Source organism: Phyllobates terribilis, unplaced genomic scaffold, assembly GCF_046119375.1.
Source record: "Phyllobates terribilis strain yellow unplaced genomic scaffold, ASM4611937v1 Scaffold_9__5_contigs__length_417890890, whole genome shotgun sequence".
Lineage (NCBI taxonomy): Eukaryota > Metazoa > Chordata > Amphibia > Anura > Dendrobatidae > Phyllobates > Phyllobates terribilis.
In genome coordinates, this window is record NW_027362769.1 from 348,837,015 (window position 1) to 348,860,357 (window position 23,343).

A 23,343-nucleotide genomic window follows, 5' to 3' on the forward strand; every position below is an offset into this window, starting at 1 on the left:
GTCTGACCACAGATTCTCAAATGGATTAAGGTCTGGACTTTGACTAGGTCACTCCAAAACATTTACACGTTTCCCCTTAAATCACTCAAGTGTTGCTTTAGCAGTATGCTTTGGGTAATTATCTTGTTGGAAGATGAACCAGTCTCAAATCACTGACAGAATGAAGCAAGTTTTGCTCAAGAATATTCCTGAATTTTGCACCATTCATCTTCCCCTCAACTCGGACCATTTTCCTTGTCCGTGCTGCTGAAAAACATCCCCAAAGCTGCTACCTCCATTTTTTACTGTGGGGATGGTGTTCTTAGCGTGATGAGCTGTGTTGTTTTGGCACCAGATATAGTGTTTACCTTGGTGGCCAAAAAGTTCAATTTTGGTCTCAGCCAACCACAGCACCCTCCTCCATACATTTGGGGAGTCTCCCACATGTCTTTTGGCAAACTCAAAACAAGCCTTACAATTTTTATATGTAAGTAAAGATTTTTTTCTTTCTACTCTTCGATAAAGGCCATCTCTATGGAGTGTATGGCTTATTGTGGTTGTATGGACAGATACTCAAGTCTCTGCTTGGGAACTCTGTAGCTCCTTTATGGTTACCTTTGGTCTCTGTGCTGCCTCTCATTAATGCCCTACTTGCCCGTGCTGAGGGTTTTTGTAGACGGTCCTCTCTTGACATGTTTGTTGTGGCATCATGTTCTTTCAATTTGATGATAATGGATTCAATGGTGCTCCGTGGGATCATAAGAGGTTGAGATATTTTTTCATAACAATTAGGTGTAATTTACAGATGGTTGGAGCTTACACTCACCCAAGATCTGCTCACCCCAAAAATGAAAATGTTAATGTGAAAACTGTCCCATATTAATAAAATATTCTCAAATTTCATAAAGATGTAAACTGAAAAATGCCAATAAATCAAGGACAGTAAGCCATGTGTAAAATATGCAAGTGTTCAGAAGAGAAATTCATAAACATCTATATGAATATTACCAATCTGTTAGACCAAATATAGATATAAGGTGAACCATTATACCTGTAGGCATGACAATGTGGGTACACGGAGGGTATTTAAAAATCTTCAATGAGAGTTTCACCATATTGCCATGGCTTCGTCAGAAGGTAAGTGTACATGCATACTACAGGGCATTAAATAGACTGAGGAGGATGCTCTACTTAGCAATAAAAAGCGCATGTCGGTCATGATGACGAGGAGGCGCACCATGAATCCAAAATAATCAATTAATGCCAATATTCATCAATGGTAAACAAGAAGGTAAATACAATACCAGGGGTAAAGAACATATATGCTGATTAATGCGGTCTCTTAGTTGAGTTGTATGTTGAAAGAATATCACATAAAAGTATCAGCGATAGTCCATAGCCTGCAGTGCTTACATTAGATGCCAAAAAGTTATCTTAGCATAATGTGCAGTAAATACTAGTAGAAACAATATAACATAAGATGATCTGCACTAAAACCAATATAGAGATCAATAAATGGCAATATTTATCAATGGTGCAAAAAAAAAGTGAATACAATAACAGACAATAGGGTCACTTAGTGGCGCTATACAAGTAGAAGGTTACCACCATGATAAGGATACTCTGTTCAACAGTTTCACAAAGAAACCAAAACATAGCAGCAAAAAAGACCACAGCCTGCAGCACTCACATTGTAACCAAACTAGAGCTCGTAAAAAAAAAAATGAACCATAAAATGATTTACTCTCAAATACTTATGGCAATAAAGCCAGACTCTTAAACCTTAAACTCTAACGTAACCAGTCATATTGGAGATGGCATCTGATCTGTAAGCAGGATGTCACAAAGCAGGAGGAGCGATCAAATTCATAGACATCTTCTTGGAAAATGTTTCCATAAAACTTCCCTGGTGTTTGTATTGTGAGACAGTGATGGGAACCATATACGGGGGTCGTTAGACTCGTTACGTGTCCCACCCAGGATTTGTCTGGAAACATACTGAACCTGCTGGAGAGTGTTGTAATCACAGCAACAGCTGTGGTTACAACACAAAATAAAAGTAAGTGTGGACTGGGTCAAGTTATTTAACCAAGTCGGATTTAGGAAAACCTGATATGGGCTTTTAATTTTGGAAAGATCTGTAGGAAGGTAGTGGGACGGGTCTTTCCCTCCAGTCCGAGTTTCGCAAGTGGCCCATGGCCACTATTCACATTTAAACCTGCAGATAAGGGTTAGGTGTGTCAGTGTTGTTTTCCTGTGCAGCAGAGATGGAGGTTCCGTATGTGTGCCTAGATGTGTGAGGTTGAACACAGACCAGAGACTTGGTCAAACCTGTTATGCGCCCGAGATTAGTGTTGAGCGATACCTTCCGATATCGGGAAATATCGGATCGGATTGGATCGGACCGATACACAAAAAGTACCGGATATCGCCGATTCCGATACCGGAAACCAATGCAAGTCAATGGGACAGAAATATCGGAATGAAAATAAACCCTTTCTTTCCTTGTAGCTTAATTCTACATGAAGGAAAACAACTAAGAATAATGTTGAATGTATTGGGGGAGGTGGGGGAGACAATAAAGGCATAGAGGTTTAGCCCAATCAAATGGAATAGCAGGAATTAATATTTTTTTTAAGACATTCTGAGTTACGGAAATATTGACTATGTTAAGTATTTTTATATTTTGTCAGATATTTATGTTTCACTACTTCCATGCTCTTCACCTTCTTTTTTACTTCTCCCATACTTTCTCCTTCATCATCCTCAGCATCAGCATCTTTTTCATCAACTTCTTCTTCACCTTCTTCATCTTCTTCTTCTTCACCTTCTTTGTATTATTCTTTTTTTTTACATTCTTCATATTCTTCTTATTCAACTATTATTCTTCTTCATATTCTACTTCTTCATCTTCTTCATATTCTTCTTCTTCATCATATTCTTATTTGTGACAGGCATTCCTGTAGTTGCTATCCTTAAAAGTTTGAACATTATACCTTTCGTTCTGCCCGTCACAAAAGATTTACAACAGGATTTGTCCGCATTCAGTTTGGCCTGCAGCAGCAGGTCTTTTCCAGGGGCACCACGAGGAGGAACGGACTCACCCCCATACACTGCTTAGTCATCTTCTGCTTATAATTTAGATATTATCTTTTGCTCTGATTTTTAGTCTTATGCTTAATGTTCTTCCGCTTTTTGTTCTGCAGCTTCTTGTACTTCTGCTTCTTGGTTTTCTGTCTCTTGTTCTTCTGTATCTTGGTGGTTGTCTTCTCTTCTTTGTCCTCTTGGTCAACGTCTTCAGGGTCATCTTCTTGGTCTCCTTCGGGGTGATCTTCAGGGTCGCCGTCTTCGGGGTCCTCGTCTTCAGGGTCGTCGTCTTTGGGGTCCTCGTCTTCTTCGGGGTGGTCTTCAGGGTCATCGTCTTCTTCGGGGTGGTCTTCAGGGTCCTCGTCTTCAGGGTCGTCGTCTTCGGGGTCTTCGTCTTCTTCGGGTTGGTCTTCAGGGTCCTTATCTTCAGGGTCCTCGTCAGGGAGATCCAGAGTGATTACCAAGAACCATTTCAAAAAGCTTGAACTTGGAAATGTAGCAGAAGGTACAAGAAGGCTGAGGAACTACCGAGGACCAGCTGACAGTACTGGAACTCGGTTACTAAGCAGGAGGTACCTGTGCCAGAAAGCACTACCAAGGACCAGCAGACGTTGGTGGAACTTGGATACCGAGAAGGAGGCACCTAATCCAAAGGCACTGCCGAGAACCAGCTGACGGTACTGGAACCCGGATGGGTAGCAGAAGGTACCCATGTAAAAAAAAGTTTCAAGGCCCCGAGCCGGCCGCAGTTACTAAAACCCACAGTCCTACAGGGGGTGCTTGTCCTATTGGCACTATGGAACCAGCCTTCGTTGCCAGATCCCGCAGCCCACATAGGAGTCACCTAAACTGCAGGCACCATAGAGTCGGCTAACCCGACCGCAACACGACAGGACAACGCATTGGAGGCAAAGTGACGTTGACACTACCTGGAAACAGCTGGCTTGCTGGAACCAGGCTGGGCAGGAGGGAGTACCCGTGCAAAGACACTGCCGAGAACCAGCTGACGGTACTGGAACCCGGATGGGTAGTAGAAGGTACAAGAGCAAATGGAACTACCGAGGACCAGCTGATGGTACAGGAACCCGGATGGGTAGCAGAAGGTACAAGAGCCAATGGAACTACCGAAGACCAGCTGACGGTACTGGAACTCGGTTACTAAGCAGGAAGTACCTGTGCCAGAAAGCACTACCAAGGACCAGCAGACGTTGGTGGAACTTGGATACCGAGAAGGAGGCACCTAATCCAAAGGCACTACCGAGAACCAGCTGACGGTACTGGAACCCGGATGGGTAGCAGAAGGTACCCATGTAAAAAAAAGTTTCAAGGCCGGGAGCCGGCCGCAGTTACCAAAACCCACAGTCCTACAGGGGGTGCTTGTCCTATTGGCACTATGGAACCAGCCTTCATTGCCAGATCCCGCAGCCCACATAGGAGTCACCTAAACTGCAGGCACCATAGAGTCGGCTAACCCGACCGCAACACGACAGGACAACGCATTGGAGGCAAAGTGATGTTGACACTACCGGGAAACAGCTGGCGTGCTGGAACCAGGCTGGGCAGGAGGGAGTACTCGTGCCAAAGACACTGCTGGGAAACAGCTGGCGGTGCTGGAACCCAGGGTAAATACTTAAAACAGAGTGGAGCCAGAGGCGTAATTGGAGCAACTTTAAAATCTGTAGTAGTGTGAATGTGGACAGAGCAGGAGAATTTGCCGGACACACAGCTGGGGATCAGCTGACGTTACTGAACCCCAATAACACTGGAGCAAGCGTTGACTGTGCAGACGGCACTTCTGAGCAGCAACTAGCGGTATTGGAGCCCAGGGTAAATACTAAAAACAGAGGAGCCAGAGGTGTAATTGGAGCAAGTTTTAAATCAGTAGTACAGTGGATGTGGACAAAGCAGGAGAATTTGCCGGACACACAGCTGGGGAACAGCTGACGTTACTGAACCCCAATAACACTGGAGCAAGCGTTGACTGTGCAAACGGCACTTCTGAGCAGCAACTAGCGGTATTGGAGCCCAGGGATAATACTGAAAACAGAAGAGCCAGAGGTGTAAATGGAGCAAGTTTTAAATCAGTAGTACAGTGGATGTGGACAAAGCAGGAGAATTTGCCGGACACACAGCTGGGGAACAGCTGACGTTACTGAACCCCAATAACACTAGAGCAAGCGTTGACTGTGCAAACGGTACTTCTGAGCAGCAACTAGCGGTATTGGAGCCCAGGGATAATACTGAAAACAGAGGAGCCAGAGGTGTAATTGGAGCAACTTTAAAATCTGTAGTAGTGAGAATGTGGACAGAGCAGGAGAAATTGCCGTCCGAACAGCAGGGGAACAGCTGACGTTACTGAACCCCAATAACACGGCAGCAAGTGTTGACTGTGCAGACGGCACTTCCGAGCGCCAACTGGCGGTGTTGGAGCTCAGGGATAATACTGAGAACAGAGGAGCCAGAGGTGTAATTGGAGCAACTTTAAAATCTGTAGAAGCGAGAATGTGGACAGAGCAGGAGAAATTGCCGTCCGCACAGCAGGGGAACAGCTGACATTACTGAACCCCAATAACACGGCAGCAAGTGTTGACTGTGCAGACGGCACTTCCGAGCGCCAACTGGCGGTGTTGGAGCTCAGGGATAATACTGAAAACAGGGGAGCCAGAGGTGTAATTGGAGCTACTTTAAAATCTGTAGTAGTGAGAATGTGGACAGAGCAGGAGAAATTGCCGTCCGCACAGCAGGGGAACAGCTGACGTTACTGAACCCCAATAACACAGCAGCAAGTGTTGACTGTGCAGATGGCACTTCCGAGCGCCAACTGGCGGTGTTGGAGCTCAGGGATAATACTGAAAACAGAGGAGCCAGAGGTGTAATTGGAGCAACTTTAAAATCTGTAGTAGTGAGAATGTGGACAGAGCAGGAGAAATTGCCGTCCGCACAGCAGGGGAACAGCTGACGTTACTGAACCCCAATAACACGGCAGCAAGTGTTGACTGTGCAGACGGCACTTCCGAGCGCCAACTGGCGGTGTTGGAACTCAGGGATAATACTGAAAACAGAGGAGCCAGAGGTGTAATTGGAGCAACTTTAAAATCTGTAGTAGTGAGAATGTGGACAGAGCAGGAGAAATTGCCGTCCACACAGCAGGGGAACAGCTGACGTTACTGAACCCCAATAACACGGCAGCAAGTGTTGACTGTGCAGACGGCACTTCCGAGCGCCAACTGGCGGTGTTGGAGCTCAGGGATAATACTGAAAACAGAGGAGCCAGAGGTGTAATTGGAGCAACTTTAAAATCTGTAGTAGTGAGAATGTGGACAGAGCAGGAGAAATTGCCGTCCGCACAGCAGGGGAACAGCTGACGTTACTGAACCCCAATAACACGGCAGCAAGTGTTGACTGTGCAGACGGCACTTCCGAGCGCCAACTGGCGGTGTTGGAGCTCAGGGATTACAGTTCAGGTGGTAGAAACATGAACACAACAGGAGACCTGGATACTGTTGCCAACCAATTATTTATTCTGGAAGAGGACTGGCAAATTCATGAGAGATCCAGGCCTTGTTCATTTTGAGAAAAGTAAGCTGGTCAACATTATCGGAGGATAGTCGCATGTGACGGTCTGTTAGTACACCACCTGCGGCACTAAAGACGCGTTCCGATAATACACTAGCAGCAGGGCAAGCTAGCACCTCCAATGCATACTGACTAAGCTCTGGCCATGTATCCAGCTTACAGACCCAAAACTTGAAGGGAGAAGAGCCGTCTGGGAGTACACTAAGAGGGCAAGACATGTAGTCTGTCACCATCTGACGGAAACGTTGCCTCATGCTGACTGGAGCCGTCTGTGATGGTGTAGACATTTGTGGCGGCGGGGACACAAAACTTTGCCACATTTCGGCCATACTCGTCTTGCCTTGTGCTGAGGCGCTGCTTCTGCTCCCTCTTTGTGCAGAGCTTCCTCCACTGCCTCGACGCACTGAGCTGCTTTGTAAAGCACTAGCAGCACTGCTCTCGGTTGGAATGGAGAACATGATGGAATGCACCAGTGCGTCTTGGTACTCCCGCATTTTACGCTCCCGGTTCAACGATGTTATGAGGCTTTGTAAGTTGTCCCGGTAGCGAGGATCTAGGAGGGTGGACACCCAATAATCAGCCGTGTTGAGAATGTGGGCGATGCGGCAGTCGTTTCTCAGGCACTGCAGCATGAAATCAACCATATGCTGCAGACTGCCAACTGGCCAAGAAACGCTGTCCCCTGCTTGAGGCGTGATCTCTGCCTGCTCTGCATCACCCCACCCTCGCTCTAGATACTGACTACTAGAGCATTGTGTACCTCCCTCCTCTCAACAGATGTCTTCCTCATCCATTTACTCCTCCTCATCCTCCTCACAAAGTGTTCCCCGCCTAGGCCTTTGTGAGGAACCACGTTGCGCAGACTGTAGAGAAGCAGATGGCATTTGTGACTCCTCATCCTCCACCTCTTCCAAAACCTCGTCCCTTAGTGCTTGCAGTGTTTTTACAAGCAGGCAGATAAGGGGGATAGTCATGCTGACTAGTGCATCATCTGCACTCGCCATCCGCGTGGAATAATCGAAGGCACGCAAAACATGGCAAATGTCCTTCATAGAGGCCCACTCAGTGGTGGTGAAGTGTGAACGGCGCGCACTGCGACTTGTTTGCGCCTGCTGCAGCTGGTACTCCATTACTGCTGCCTGCTGCTCACACAACCTCTCCAACATATGTAACGTTGAATTCCACCTGGTGGGTAGGTCACATATGATGCGATGTTCCGGAAGACGTAATCGGCGCTGCAGAGCTGCAATGCGTGATCTTGCGTTGCTGGAACGCCGCAAGTGAGCGCACTCTATGCGGACCTTGTGAAGCAGTGGATCAAGATCCGGATAGTCCCTCAAAAAACTCTGCACAACCAAGTTGAGCACATGTGCCAGACATGGGATGTGAGTGAGGTTGCCTAGGCCCAGAGCTGCCACCAGATTTCGGCAGCAGATTCGCCTGGTTGGAGATTCGCTGGCACAAACCACACGTCGCTCTGCTGCTTGATGGCATTCCAGAGCTCCTGCGCTGTGTGGCTTCGATTCCCAAAAGAAATTAATTTTAATACAGCCTGTTGACGTTTGGCCACGGCTGTGCTCTTATCGGTCATCATAACAGGTAACCGTTCACGGGTCTATGTGGAGGTAGACCGTGACGGCTCCTGCAGCGCTGATTCAGAGGAACTGGAGTATGAGGAGGAGTCAATGTGTACAGACTGGATTCCTCCAATCCTTGGAGTTGGCAGAACACGTACAACGCCACTCTCAAGATCTGTACCCGGCTCCACAACATTTACCCAATGGGCAGTGAGGGAAAGGTATCGTCCCTGTCCATGCTTACTGGTCCACGCATCGGTGGTCAGGTGGACCTTGCTACTGACGGCGTTTTGTAGCGCTTGTTTAATTTTTCCCTCCACATGATGTTGCAGGGCAGGGACGGCTTGCCTGCTGAAATAAAAGCGGCTGGGCACGTTGTATTGTGGGACTGCCAATGCCATAAAGTTACGGAAGGTGTCAGTCTCCACCAGCCTGAATGATAGCATTTCAAGGGCCAGTAGTTTAGCAATGCCAGCATTCAGAGCCTGTGCTCGGGGGTGGTTTGCCGAGTATGGGCGCCTTTTCTCCCATGCCTGTGCTAACGATGGCTGTAGACTGGCCTGGGAGTGTGAGGATGACTGGGAAAGTGGTGCTGTGGGTGGAATTACACTGTGTCTCTGTACAACAGTGCCAGAGATTCTTCCATGGCGATCCTGTGAGGAAGCCGAACCAGCTGTGTGTGAGCTGGAGGAAGAGGCTACAACACGAGCTGAAGAGGTGGTAGGTGGCGCTGTAGGTTGGCCTAGGTCTTCAGTGTGTTTTTGTAACTCCACCACGTGCTTGGTCCGCACATGTTTCCACATATTTGTGGTATTGAGGTTGCTGACACTTTTCCCTCTTTTCACCTTCTGATTACACAGCTTGCATTTGACAAAGCAAATGTCATCTGCAACTGTGTCAAAAAAGGACCAGGCACTGCAAGTCTTGGGAGCGCCCGCTTTGGATTTTGGAAGAGCCATGCTCCTAATGGGTGCCGAAATGGAGGCTACAGGCAACCAAGTCTGCCCCCTCCCTCTCCCTCCTTTTTGGGCTGTTCGGGGAATCTCTTCCTCAGAGCTGCTCCCACCACCTTCCTGTCCCTCACGCCATGATGGGTCAAGGACCTCATCATCTACACCACCCTCTTCAAACAACTGCTTCTCCTGGGTAGTCTCGACAGCACAGTATGCACCAGAAAGTGGCACCTGAGTCTCATCATCAGATGCGTACTGAGGTGTGCTGCTGACCATAGGCACTGGCCCACCCGCCTCTTCAAATTCAGAGAGACAAAACGGTTGCGCATCACTGCATACTACGTTTTCTTCAAATTCTCGAATTCTGCTTGGCTGGCCCCCTCTTTCCAAGCCAAGAGATTCAGAGAACAGAAGTAGAGATGGCTCCTGTCCAGGGCTCTCTGACTGCCTGGGCAATTTGGCAGGTGGTGAAGAGACAGATGGGTGCTCTTCAGTGCTCAGGACCAGAGAGGATCTGGAACTAATTGAAGTTGATGCGTTAGCTGCCATCCATCCGACAACGTCTTCAATTTGGTCCTCCCGCAGCAGTGGGGTACGGCTAACTCCTACAAAGCTGCGCATAAAGGACTGTTCCCTGGTAAAACTGGGGGATGCTGAGTCACTGGTGCCCGCAGCAGGCACAGAATCCCCACGTCCTCTCCCTGCAGGCACAGAATCCTCACGTCCTCTCCCTGCAGAAACTCCACGCCCACGACCACGACCACATGCCTTACTCCCTGCCTTCTTCATCTTGGTAGACTGATAAAGATAGGCAGAAAAGTACTAAGGGCTTAGTGTGCTTATTCCTGAACAGCTGCTAACAGGTATAAGAAACACTAATTTTATAAAGTGTGGACTAGACTTTAATATGAGCTAATGTGGCCTACACAACTGTAAAGTGGAGTGTTTGATGAACTTTATTTAGGTTTTTTTTGTCACAAAAAGACGCTGGATGTGCCCAAAGATGTAATACCGATAGTATCACAAACTTTTTGTAGCTATTACAATGTAGGAAGGTAACCTGCAATGCAATAGATGAGGCTACAAAAAATAGGCTAATACTAATCTGGCTGGGGCTGCAGGGCACAATGCTGCAGAAAGGCTCCTCTAACTACTCCTATATAGTGTGTTTGGAACCAATTTAGCTGAATACGGATGGAACCACCACACTAATAGGAGAAATCAGGAAAAATTATGAATTGGCAAAAAAGGACAATGTATGAGACAGTGACACACACTGAGTGCACTACAACCAGACGTGGATGAAGCACACACTACAGGGTGAGCTGCACTCACACACACAGACCTTGCAGACAGCGGTGAACAGTGCAGATGCAGAGCACTGTGCACTAGCGCTGCAAGACAAAAAAAAATTCTCTATCTACTCCTATATAGTGTGTTTGGAACCAATTTAGCTGAATACGGATGGAACCACCACACTAATAGGAGATATCAGGAAAAATTATGAATTGGCAAAAAAAGGACAATGTATGAGGCAGTGACACACACTGAGTGCACTACAACCAGACGTGGCTGAAGCACACACTACAGGGTGAGCTGCACTCACACACCAGACCTTGCAGACAGCGGTGAACAGCACAGAGAACTGTGCACTAGCGCTGCAAGTCACAGCGATTTATAAAGTAGCTTGGGTAAAGCAGAATAGACCAAATAGGTAGCTAAAACTGTCCCTCAGAACAACAGCGTCCTATCCCTAACTGAATTCACAGCAGAGTGAGCTCAAAATGGCGGCGGCGGCTTTTATAGTGCATCATGACATCATTTCAGCAGCCAATCACAGCCATGCCATTAGTTAAGATGCCTACCTGCCTAACAGGATGTGCCCACACTTCTTAGGATCCTCATTGGCTGAATAAAATGAAACTGGCTCATTGCATTATGGGAACTTCCGATTCCGGTATACGATATTGCAAAAGTATCGGAATTAAGAATCGGAATTCCGATACCGTGAATATCGGCCGATACCCGATATTTCAGTATCAGAATGCTCAACACTACCCGAGATTAATACCGTGGTGCAGGTGTCCATGGCATCGAACTGGATATGGATGTTCCGGCTGCGAACAAATGATAAAGCTTTGATAAACCTGTGATTTTGGCAGTATGAATTTTAGTTAAAACTGTCACCTGGGTCTTCAATTTCTCTTCACTGGAGCATATTCATTTAATGTGAAGCAATTGTTGAATTGGGATCGCCTGTCTTGTTATGGGGATAATAATGCGAAGACGTTCCATATAATAACGTATTTGTAGATGTACATTTAATATGTGGATCAGTAGTGATGTGGCCAAAGTTAGTTTTTTTTCTATTGATATGTCAAAAGCCTCGACTTCCAGGTCAATTAATATTTTGGATAAATTGTATTCAATCTTCTCAAAAAGCACTCTAAGAAGCCTACTGTGTTATGGAGCACCTCCTTCTCCCGCTGCCCCAGGAACAGATTAAAATATGAGGGCACACATCGCACTAATTGCTGTCCACCTTATTTTGCTGGTCATTTTCTACACTATATTGCTGGTCACTTTCAATCTAATTAATTTGGTCACTATTTAAAGAGAACCTATCATCAGGATCAGGCATGATAAATTAAAGATATGGGCATAAAGTCGCTGTTCTACTCATTTAATAAGTACCTTAATTGTAGAAATATGCAACCTGGTTATTCTTAATTCACCAATAGAAGTTTTGGTGCAACAAGCTGGTTGGGGCGGGCCCGTGGGGTGGAACTGTGGGTAGGGTCTCCATCTCTGCCACGGCACCTCAGCTGCCTCTGGTGTAAGGATCTACATAATCCACATAAATACCAAGTGCTCACTTGGTCCGAAAGGTGTTGGTGTGAATAAAAATAATAAAAAGCGTTGTTTACACTCTTAATCTCATCCTTTCCGTGAGCGTAGCCTGCACATGGTGATAATCTTAATCTTCACTTTGCCAAAATGCTATTTGGACAATATTCTCCTCCAGTCACAGTGCTGCAGCGCTACGGCACATCAGACCCTCACCATTACCACCATCACCCTCACCCCCATCTTGTTCCTTACGGTATAGCCCTATCTGAGCAAATACGTTCCATCCACATCTTTAAAGTACCATGCAACAGAAAAGGATACTACCGTCCATAACCTGAAATATATGGAGGTCTCGTATCACTCTCCTTACAAAGACATCTCCAAAAAGTCAACATTTTATTAGTTAATCAAGAGTTTCATATTATTGTTTCACTGTAGTAATGCCAAAATCAAGCTAAACCAGGTAATGGTGGGTTCTGGATGTTATGATCTTGGGAGATTCAAGGGTTGGTTGAGTGAGAACTAAAATAGTCTTCACTTAAATGCTGATTTTGGAATCTGTAATCTGTATTTTGGGGAATACTTCCACCCTAGCCCCCCCCTCCACCATGGCCATCATAACAGTGAAGTGGCCTTTGCCCCAATAGGGAGCCAATGACATAATTGTATATGGGTGATGGGCTTATTTTAATTTGTGTATACATCTGTGTCCATTGATGAAACCAATTAGTGTGATCCAATGTATGAAGGTAGATATGAATTCATGATGACAATGCAGGGGACGGCCATTGACATGCACTCGGTCTAGAGAACATCCATCTCTTTATCTTGATTTGTTCTTCTTTCAGTTGATTATCGGTTAAACACATTCCAGATGGAAACTAGATCTTTCTCCTTCCTTGCAGCCGGTGCCACGAGAGTTCTGTGTGAATCCTACCCACCGACAGGTGTAGGGCAGAGTGGAGCATATGCCACTGTGTTTGGCAGTGCTTTCTGCAGAGGCAGCTTCTGTTAGGGTCTCCCAGGGCACTACTCAACTGGGACCTGGCACTGCTCACAAACACCATCTGCCATTGGCAGGACGAGCACCAGTGAAACCATTATGTGAATGGGCAAACACTCTTCTGTGCTCATTAGCTGCATATAACACACACACAGCCCACATGCAGCACCCTTTACATTAACAGAAGAAGCTCTTTCTATGGCAAATCTAAGCAGCAAATCTTTAGATGGACTTCTCCGAGCCAAATTTCAACCAACCAAGGTTGATAACTCTATGAACACATGGAAGAAGATCTGCTAATATTCACTAATGTGTGGTCAATGGATTATTATTGAACTGTAATGTCGTTTTATGAAGTTCAAATTGACTTAATATAAGCGCCAAATTTTGAACAGGCGACATCTTTCAATATAATAAGAAGTCATTTAGGATGAGGATGTATCAATCCATAAAATCTACCAAAAGTCCTTTAAAGAGGGCAGCTAAGTGCATTAAAGGATTCTTCCCAAAGAGACAAGATATATTTCTGTCCATTGGATTGAGGATAACTTGTTTATTCATGGGGTTCCAACTGCTGATCCCAACTGGAATCTGGAACCAGTGTCAGACTGAAGAACCTTGGACCCACTAGAGGATTTGATTCTGAGGGCCCACTTTTCTCCCCCGTTCAAGAGCCCCATAGCAGCTGCAAGGTTTGCACTATGAACTCTCCTAAAGGAGAAGCCAGGGCCCACCGGAGGATTCTCCGGATCTCTGGTGGACCAGTGCAACCCTGTCTGGAACCCAGAGAACATCGCTGAATAGCAATTTCTTGAATGGAGATGAGGTTCATATGCTCAGACTCCACTGCATTCATTGTCTCCATTGTATTCAGCTATTTCTAGCAGTCCCTTTCACAATTAATTTGAATGCCCGCTTTGGAGTCCTTCAAGACAAAGCTCTCTAGCCCTGTTCCAGAGCCCTGTTCTCTAAATCACTGGGGGTATCAGTGCTCAGAACCCCAGCTTTCAGAAACTTTTCCCAATAAAATGGATAAGGGAAAACTTTTTAGGGAAGAATAACCCTTTCATTATCAAAATTCTCAATTCTGAGATAAAATCTGTATTCAGTGAAGACAGATTTCACATTACTGAGATAGGAGATGCAGAGAACAAAAAAAGAAAAAAAAGATCAAGAAGTCCCAATTAACGTAGAATGTAAGTTTAATACATAAAACTTTATTTAGATAACACTAAGGATTAAAAATGACAAGTAGATGGAGGATGGTGACAGGAAAAACATACATGTAATTAAGCACATGCATGCTACACTGTCATGAATCAAAGCATCCTATATATCACATATAATTGTGGATACCGAAATGTATCATTGATAGAATTTAGCTATATTGCAACAACCCATATGGCCTAGGAGTATAAGCATGATGATTATGGTAATAATATTCTAACATACAGTACAGACCAAAAGTTTGGACACACCTTCTCATTTAAAGATTTTTCTGTATTTTCATGACTATGAAAATTGTACATTCACACTGAAGGCATCAAAACTATGAATTAACACATGTGGAATTATATACTTAACAAAAAAGTGTGAAACAACTGAAAATATGTGTTATATTCTAGGTTCTTCAAAGTAGCCACCTTTTGCTTTGATGACTGCTTTGCACACTCTTGGCATTCTCTTGATGAGCTTCAAGAGGTAGTCACCGGAAATGGTTTTCACTTCACAGGTGTGCCCTGTCAGGTTTAATAAGTGGCATTTCTTGCCTTATAAATGGGGTTGGGACCATCAGTTGTGTTCTGCAGAAGTCTGGTGGATACACAGCTGATAGTCCTACTGAATAGACTGTTAGCTGCTTTTTTCTTGCCATAATACAAATTCTAACAGTCTATTCAGTAGGACTATCAGCTGTGTATCCACCAGACTTCTGCACAACACAACTGATGGTCCCAACCCCATTTATAAGGCAAGAAATGCCACTTATTAAACCTGACAGGGCACAGCTGTGAAGTGAAAACCATTTCCGGTGACTACCTCTTGAAGCTCATCAAGAGAATGCCAAGAGTGTGCAAAGCAGTCATCAAAGCAAAAGGTGGCTACTTTGAAGAACCTAGAATATAACACATATTTTCAGTTGTTTCACACTTTTTTGTTAAGTATATAATTCCACATGTGTTAATTCATAGTTTTGATGCCTTCAGTGTGAATGTACAATTTTCATAGTCATGAAAATACTGAAAAATCTTTAACCCCTTCTTGACTCGTGTCACAGCGTCTGTGACATGGAGGGATCGCGCCCCTGCAGCGCCTGCGAGCGGGGTCGCTCAGGTGTCACAGTTGCTACTGCAACTGGGCAACCAGTAGTTGACCCCATGGGGGGTGGATTAACCCCCCCGTGCCTAGGACCCCTCCGATTGGCAGTTTCACTTTCACTTTAGTGAAACTGCTAATCGGAATGAATTAAATATTTCACCAGTGGAAATTGGTGAAGTATTTATGATCTGGGCATGGCTTGATGCATATAGCATCAGCCATTGGCTGGGGGGAGTGTCAGCTCTGTCACGACCCCCCCCCCCAGATCTGATTGGCTCTAGTGTCCATGTGACGCTAGCCCTCCAATCAGATGTGGAGGGTGTCATTTTTACAATAGCTGACCAAGATCCACAGCTTTCTCTCGTCCGTGAAAGCTGTGGAGCTTGGTCACCCACTGATCTGCTGCTGCCGCCGCCGGTCTACCGCCGCCACTGATCCGACGACGATCCACCGCCGGTAATATTAACCCCCCTTGTCCGATTCCAGCTCCCACTCCCCCCCCGACCCCCTCTCCAACCCCCTCCACCCCCCCTCCACCCCAGTCCAATTTCATACCTGCACCCCGACCTCTGCTCCCTCCTCTCCCTCTCCCACGTCTTCATCCACCGGCTGGTGCTCTCCTTCTGCCAGCCGGTGTATGGTGATCACAGGCAGCAGCAGGCTCACTGTGAATCCCCTGCGCCTGTGATCACCCACCATCCCTCCCAGTGATCATCCCCCCTCCCAGTGATCACCCCCCCGTCCCAGTGATCACCCCCCCTGTCGTCCCAGTGATCACCCCCCTGTCGTCCCAGTGATCACCCCCCTGTCATCCCAGTGATCACCCCCCCTGTCGTCCCAGTGATCACCCCCCCATGAGGTCCCAGTGATCACCCCCCCATCATCCCAGTGATCACCCCCCGTCCCGTCCCAGTGATCACCCGTCCCAGTGATCATCCCCCCCCGCAAACCCAGTGATCACCCCCTGCTGCTGCCGGCTTCTGCTCCCCTTTCTGAGCCAGTGATCACCCCCCCTGATGCTGCCAGCCTCCTACCCCCCTTGCTGCTGCCGGCTCCTGCCCCCTTTCTGCCCCAGGATTCACCCCCTTGCTGCTGCTGCTGCTACTGCCGGCTCCTGCTCCTCTTTCTGCCCCAGTTATCACCCCCCTTGCTGCTGCTGCTGGCTCCTCCATCTCCTCAGCCCCCTCCTACGCCTAACCGCCCCCTCATGCGCCCCGTGTGCCTGAGCGTGCCCCGTGTGCCTGAGCGCGCCCCCTCCTGCGCCCCCTACGCCTGACCTCCCCTACGCCTGACCGTCCCCTACGCCTGACCGCCCCCACACGTGACTGCAGAAGGTTACACCAAGCACTCACACACACACACACGTACACTCACACTATAATAAAGTTTTGATTTTTTTTTTTTTTTACACACGCACACAGCACATAAAATGTCCCGCCCGTCCCGCTCATCCCAGTCTAGGGTGTACTCAGCTGAGGAGGCTATGTCAGGCTAGTGTGTGTGTTGTAGTGTGTGTGTGTGTGGTGTATACACTACACTATACCACACCGCACACCAACCTGACATACACTACACAATTTGTGAAGCACCTGGGGGTGCTCAATATGCATCTAGATAAGTTCCCTGGGGGGTCTAGTTTCCAAAATGGGGTCACTTGTAGGGGAGCTCCAATGTTTAGGCACACAGGGGCTCTCCAAACGCGACATGGTTCCAATTTGTTAGCGGACACCATGTCGCGTTTAGAGAGCCCCTGTGTGCCTAAACATTGGAGCTCCCCCACAAGTGACCCCATATTGGAAACTAGACCCCCCAGGGAAACTTATCTAGATGCATAGTCAGCACTTTAAACCCCCAGGTGCTTCACAAATTGATCTGTGAAAACGAAAAAGTTCTTTTTTTTCACAAAAATTTTCTTTTAGCCTAAATTTTTTAATTTTCACATGGGTAACAGGATAAAATGCATCCTAAAATTTGTTGGGCAATTTCTCCTGAGTACACCGATACCTCATATGTGGTAATAAATCACTGTTTGGGCGCATGGCAGGGCTCCGAAGGGAAGGAGCACAATTTGACTTTTGGAGCTAATTTTCCATTCAATAAGTGAAATGGCGCTCCTTCCCTTCTGAGCCCTGCCGTGCGCCCAAACAGTGGTTTATGACCACATCTGAGGTATCGGTGTACTCAGGAGAAATTGCCCAACAAAGTTTAGGATGCATTTTTTCCTGTTACCCATGTGAAAATTAAAAAATTTAGGCTAAAAGAAAATTTTTGTTAGAAAAATTAAAATGTTCATTTTTTTCTTCCATGTTGCTTTAGTTCCTGTGATGCACCTGAAGGGTTAATAATCTTCTTGAATGTAGTTTTGAGTAGCTTGAGGGGTACAGTTTTTGGAATGGTGTCACTTTTGGGTGTTTTCTGTCATGTACACCCCTCAAAGGGACTTCAAATGTGATGTGGTCACTAAAAAAAATGGTTTTGTAAATTTTACTGGAAAGAGGATAAATTGCTGATGAACTTTGAACCCTTCAAACTTCCTACCCAAAAAAAAATTTTTTTCAAAAATTGTGCTGATGTAAAGTAGACATGTAGTAAATGTTATGTATTAACTATTTTGTGTCACATCACTCTCTGGTTTAGCAGAATAAAAATTAAAAATTTGAAACTTGCAAAATTTTCAAAATTTTTGCCAAATTTTTTATTTTTTCACAAATAAACGCAAATATTATTGACCTAAATTTAATACTAACATGAAGCCCAATATGTCACGAAAAAACAATCTCAGAATCGCTAGGATCCGTTGAAGTGTTCCAGAGTTTTTACTTTGTAAAGGGACACTGGTCAGAACTGACAAAAATGCCAAGGGTCAAAATAGGCTGGGTCCTGAAGGGGATGAGAAGGTGTGTCCAAACTTTTGGTCTGTACTGTATATGCCCGTATGACCTAACGGTGACTAACATATAACAGTAACAAATTACAGGCAGGTTATTGTTTAGTATACCTGATATAGTATGACAAGGTGCTGCAGATTCACTAGTTGGGCGTACGTCCACCCCAACGCACATTTCAGCGGAGCCTTCGTCAGGACATAGTGCACAGTAGGGCAGCTGAGTTTATAAAGGAAACGTCCTCCAATGTCGCTGTATTGTGGACCAGAAGTGACGCATGCAGTGTCATGGTAACCGAAGTGTCCTGTGGCGACGGCATCATGTGGTGAGCGACGTCAGAATCATGTGATAGGATGCCAGGAGACACGCAGGGACCATGGTGCGCATGCGTACAGGTCCTCAGCATACAGATTGAACATATCGCATCTCAGAACAATAGATATTGAACGCCATATAGTCACAGCATTTCATAGTTAATCAAAGATCAGATCAAAAAAGGGTATGATGGATATACAGTTGAAACCAGACATTTACATCTACTATATAATTGTCTTATCCCGTCTGTCTGTCTGTCTGTCTGTCTGTCTGTCTGTCTGTTTGTCTGTCTGTCTGTCCTGGAAATCCCGCGTCGCTCATTGGTCCGGCAGCGGCCAATCTGATCCGCGGGATTTCTGAAAAAAGATGGCGGCTGTTAGCGGCTCATCTGGCGGACGGAGGTCAGTGGCGATGCAGCGGGGAGATGAGCGGCGCTAGCAGCACAACTACCCTGACCGGCGCCGCTGACCTCCATGCGGCTAATGTCGGAAGATCAGCGGCTTGGCCCGCTGATCTCCCGACAGCAAGTGTGAACGGAGGACCGGGGAGCGGCGCTGCCGGTCGGGATGCTTCTGCTGCGAGCAGCCGCTCATCTCCCGGCTTCTCGCAGCAGAAGGAGCCGCACAGGCAGTGCCGCTCCCCGGTCCTCGCTAATACGGAGCCGCACAAGCAGCGCCGCTCCCGGGCCCACACTAATACGACTCTGATTGGTCGCGATGGCCGGCCGGCCGCGACCAATCAGCGAGATGGCCGGCAAATTTAAACGCCGCTCTGCTGATTAATCGCGGCCGGCCACCGCGACCAATGAGCGAGATGGGCGGCAAATTTAAACGCCGCTGTGCTGATTGGTCGCGGTGGCCGGCCGTGACCAATCAGCGAGATGGCCAGCAAATTTAAACGCTGCTCTGCTGATTAGTCGCGGCCGGCCACCGCGACCAATGAGCGAGATGGGCGGCAAATTTAAACGCCGCTCTGCTGATTGGTCGCGGTGGCCGGCTGCGACCAATCAGCGAGATGGGCGGCAAATTTAAACGCAGCTCTGCTGATTGGTCGCGGCCGGCCACCGCGACCAATCAGCGATATCGGTGGCAAATTTAAACGCCGCTGTGCTGATTGGTCGCGGTGGCCGGCCGTGACCAATCAGCGATATAGACTGCAAATTTAAACGCCGCTCTGCTGATTGGTCGCGGTTGGCCACTGCGACCAATCAGCGAGATGGGCGGCAAATTTAAACGCCGCTCTGCTGATTAATCGCGGCCGGCCACCGCGACCAATGAGCGAGATGGGCGGCAAATTTAAACGCCGCTGTGCTGATTGGTCGCGGTGGCCGGCCGTGACCAATCAGCGAGATGGCCAGCAAATTTAAACGCTGCTCTGCTGATTAGTCGCGGCCGGCCACCGCGACCAATGAGCGAGATGGGCGGCAAATTTAAACGCCGCTCTGCTGATTGGTCGCGGTGGCCGGCTGCGACCAATCAGCGAGATGGGCGGCAAATTTAAACGCAGCTCTGCTGATTGGTCGCGGCCGGCCACCGCGACCAATCAGCGATATCGGTGGCAAATTTAAACGCCGCTGTGCTGATTGGTCGCGGTGGCCGGCCGTGACCAATCAGCGATATAGACTGCAAATTTAAACGCCGCTCTGCTGATTGGTCGCGGTTGGCCACTGCGACCAATCAGCGAGATGGGCGGCAAATTTAAACGCCGCTCTGCTGATTGGTCGCGGTGGCCGGCCGCGACCAATCAGCGAGATGGGCGGCAAATTTAAACGCCGCTCTGCTCATTGGTCGAAGTGGCCGGCCGCGACCAATCAGCGATATAGGCTGCAAATTTAAACACCGCTCTGCTGATTGGTCGCGGCTGCCGGCCGACCGCGACCAATCAGCGAGATTGGCGCCAAATGTAAACACCGCTGTGCTGATTGGTCGCGGCCGCCAGCCGCGACCAATTAGCGAGATTGGCGCCAAACTTAAACAACGCTTTGCTGATTGGTCGCGGCCGCCGGCGACCGCTACCAATCAGCGATTTTGGCGCCAAATTTAAACACCGCTCTGCTCATTGGTCCCGGCCGCCGGGACCAATTCTAGAATACCCGATGCGTTAGAATCGGGCCACCATCTAGTACACTATATAAAAAGACACATATGCATGTTTTTCTCAATATCTGACATGAAATCAGAATAAACCTTTACTGTTTTAGGTCAATTAGGATTACCATAATTTTTAATATTTTCCAAATGCCAGAATAATGAGAGAGAGAGAATTTTTATTAATGCAAAGTCAAAAGTTTACATGCACTAAGATTACCTTAGATGCCTTTAAACAATTCTGGACTGGCCATGTGATGATGTCATGTGTTTGGAAGCTTCTGATAGGTTTTTTGGCAACATCTGAGTTAATTAAAGACACACCTGTGGATGTACTTTAACCCCTTCGCAACCCTGGGATTTTCCGTTTTTGCATTTTCGTTTTTTGCTCCCCTTGTTCCCAGAGCCATAGCGTTTTTATTTTTGGTCAATATGGCCGTGTGAGGGCTTATTTTTTGCGGGACGAGTTGTAATTTTGAATGACTTTACTGGTTTTACCATATTGTGTACGAGAAAACGGCAAAAAAATTCCAAGTGCGGTGAAATTGCAAAAAGAGTGCAATACCACAGATTTTTTTTTTTTTTTTTACCACGTTCACTGAATGCTAAAGCTGACCTGTCATTATTATTCTCCAGGTCATTTCGAGTTCGTAGACAACAAACAGGCATAGGTTATTTTTTATTTAAGTGGTAAAAAAAAAATTCCAAAGTTTGCTAAAAAATGGCGCCATTTTCCATGACTCCATTTTCCAGCGTCTCCATTTTCTGGGATCTGGGGCCGGGTAAGGACTTATTTTTTGTGCACCGAGCTGAAGTTTTTATTGATACCATTTTGGGGTAGATCCGATGTTTTGATTGTCCATTATTGCATTTTATTGTAATGTTGGGGCGACCAAAAAATGTAATTCTGGCGTTTAGAATTTTTTTCTCGTTACGCCGTTTACCGATCTGATTAATTCTCTTTTTATGTTGATAGATTGGGCGATTCTGAATGCGGCGATACCAAATATGTGTATGTGGGGTTTTTTTTTAATTATTTTATTTTGAATGGGGCACAAGGGGGGTGATTTAAACTTTTATATTTTAAAAAAAAATAATAATATTTTTAAAAACATTTTTTTCACTTTTTGCTTGCTTCTATAGTCTCCATAGGAGACTAGAAGCAGCAACTGTCTGATCGCCTCTGTTACATAGAGGTGATCAGCAGATCACCTGTATTTAGCAGAAATGGTCCTGTGCTATGATCGCCGACCACTAGGTGGTGCTCATAGCGATCAGCTCATGACAACCACTGGAGTCTGCTGCAGACCCAGGGTTGTCATGCCCACGCATCGGTGACCCGCGATCACGTGATGGGGTCACCGATGGGCGGGGTAAGTGAAGCGCTTCTGGCGCGGTGATGTTAAATGCTGCTGTCAGAGATTGACAACGGCATTTCACATGTTAACAGCTGCGGGTGGATCGAGATTCCACCCATGGCTGTTGCGGGCACATGTCAGCTGTAATAATCAGCTAACATGTGCCCGGTTCAGTGTGGGCTCAGCGCCGGAGCCCTCACTGAACCGGAGGTTACAGCCTGGTGTGTACTAATACGCCACAGGCTGTAAAGGGGTTAATGCACACCTGAAACACACTGCTTCTTTGTGTAGCATCATGGGAAAGTCTAAAGAAATCAGCCAAGATATCTGGAAGAGAATTGTGGACTTGCACAAGTCTGGCTCATCATTGGGTACAATTTCAAGATACCTGAAGGTGCCTCGTGCATCATCTGCACAAACAATTATACGCAAGGACAAACAAGATGGGAATGTCCAGCCATCATACCGCTCAGGAAGGAGACGGGTTCTGAGTCCCAGAGATGAACGTGCTTTGGTCCGACATGTGCATATTAACCCAAGGACAAAAGCAAAAGACCTTGTGAAGATGATGGCGGAAGCTGGTAAGATTGAGTCAATAACCACAGTGAAACGAGTACTGTACCAACATGGGCTGAAAGGCCACTCTGCCAGGAAGGAGCCATTACTCCAAAGCCATTTTTTGTATTGGCTCATGGCTGCTGAAAAATGTGCTAATCATTAAGAGATGCACGCCTCTTAATGAATTAGGAGCTTTTTACATCATCGCACGATTCAAAGATTTTTTCAACATCGGCAGACTTATATATATATAGGCTCAGTGTAGTTTTGCATTCAATGAATGGACTGAGCAGCAATATCAGGCCCAGCCTACAAACAAGAGTGGCGCTGTTTCTATAAAGTAAAAAAAAAAAAGACCCTTCCTTCTCATCTCATCTTTAACCATTATGGGGTGGGTTGCGTTATAGAGATAGATGTGTTATACATCTAAAATCTGTCTCAAATAGCAGCGATCAGAGATAGCTCCAATCACTGTTGTTTAACCTCTTAAATGCTACTATCAATCACTGGAAATGGCATTTAAATAGCTCCATCTTTGTGGTGTTTCCATTTGGGCACCCATTGCCCCCTATGCAATGTAATCGTGAGGTGCTTTTGGGTCGCTATTATAGCCAAGGGCCTGCTGATGGCACCCATTACTGCTGTCTTGGTACTCCTCTATAAAACTCAGCCATAGGCTGGGCTTGATAGCAGACCATGATTTACACTATATACTGTAATATCGGAGTATCGCAGTATATAATATAAGCGATCAAGTGATTGCTAGTTCAAGTTCCCTATGGGGACTAAAAAATATAGT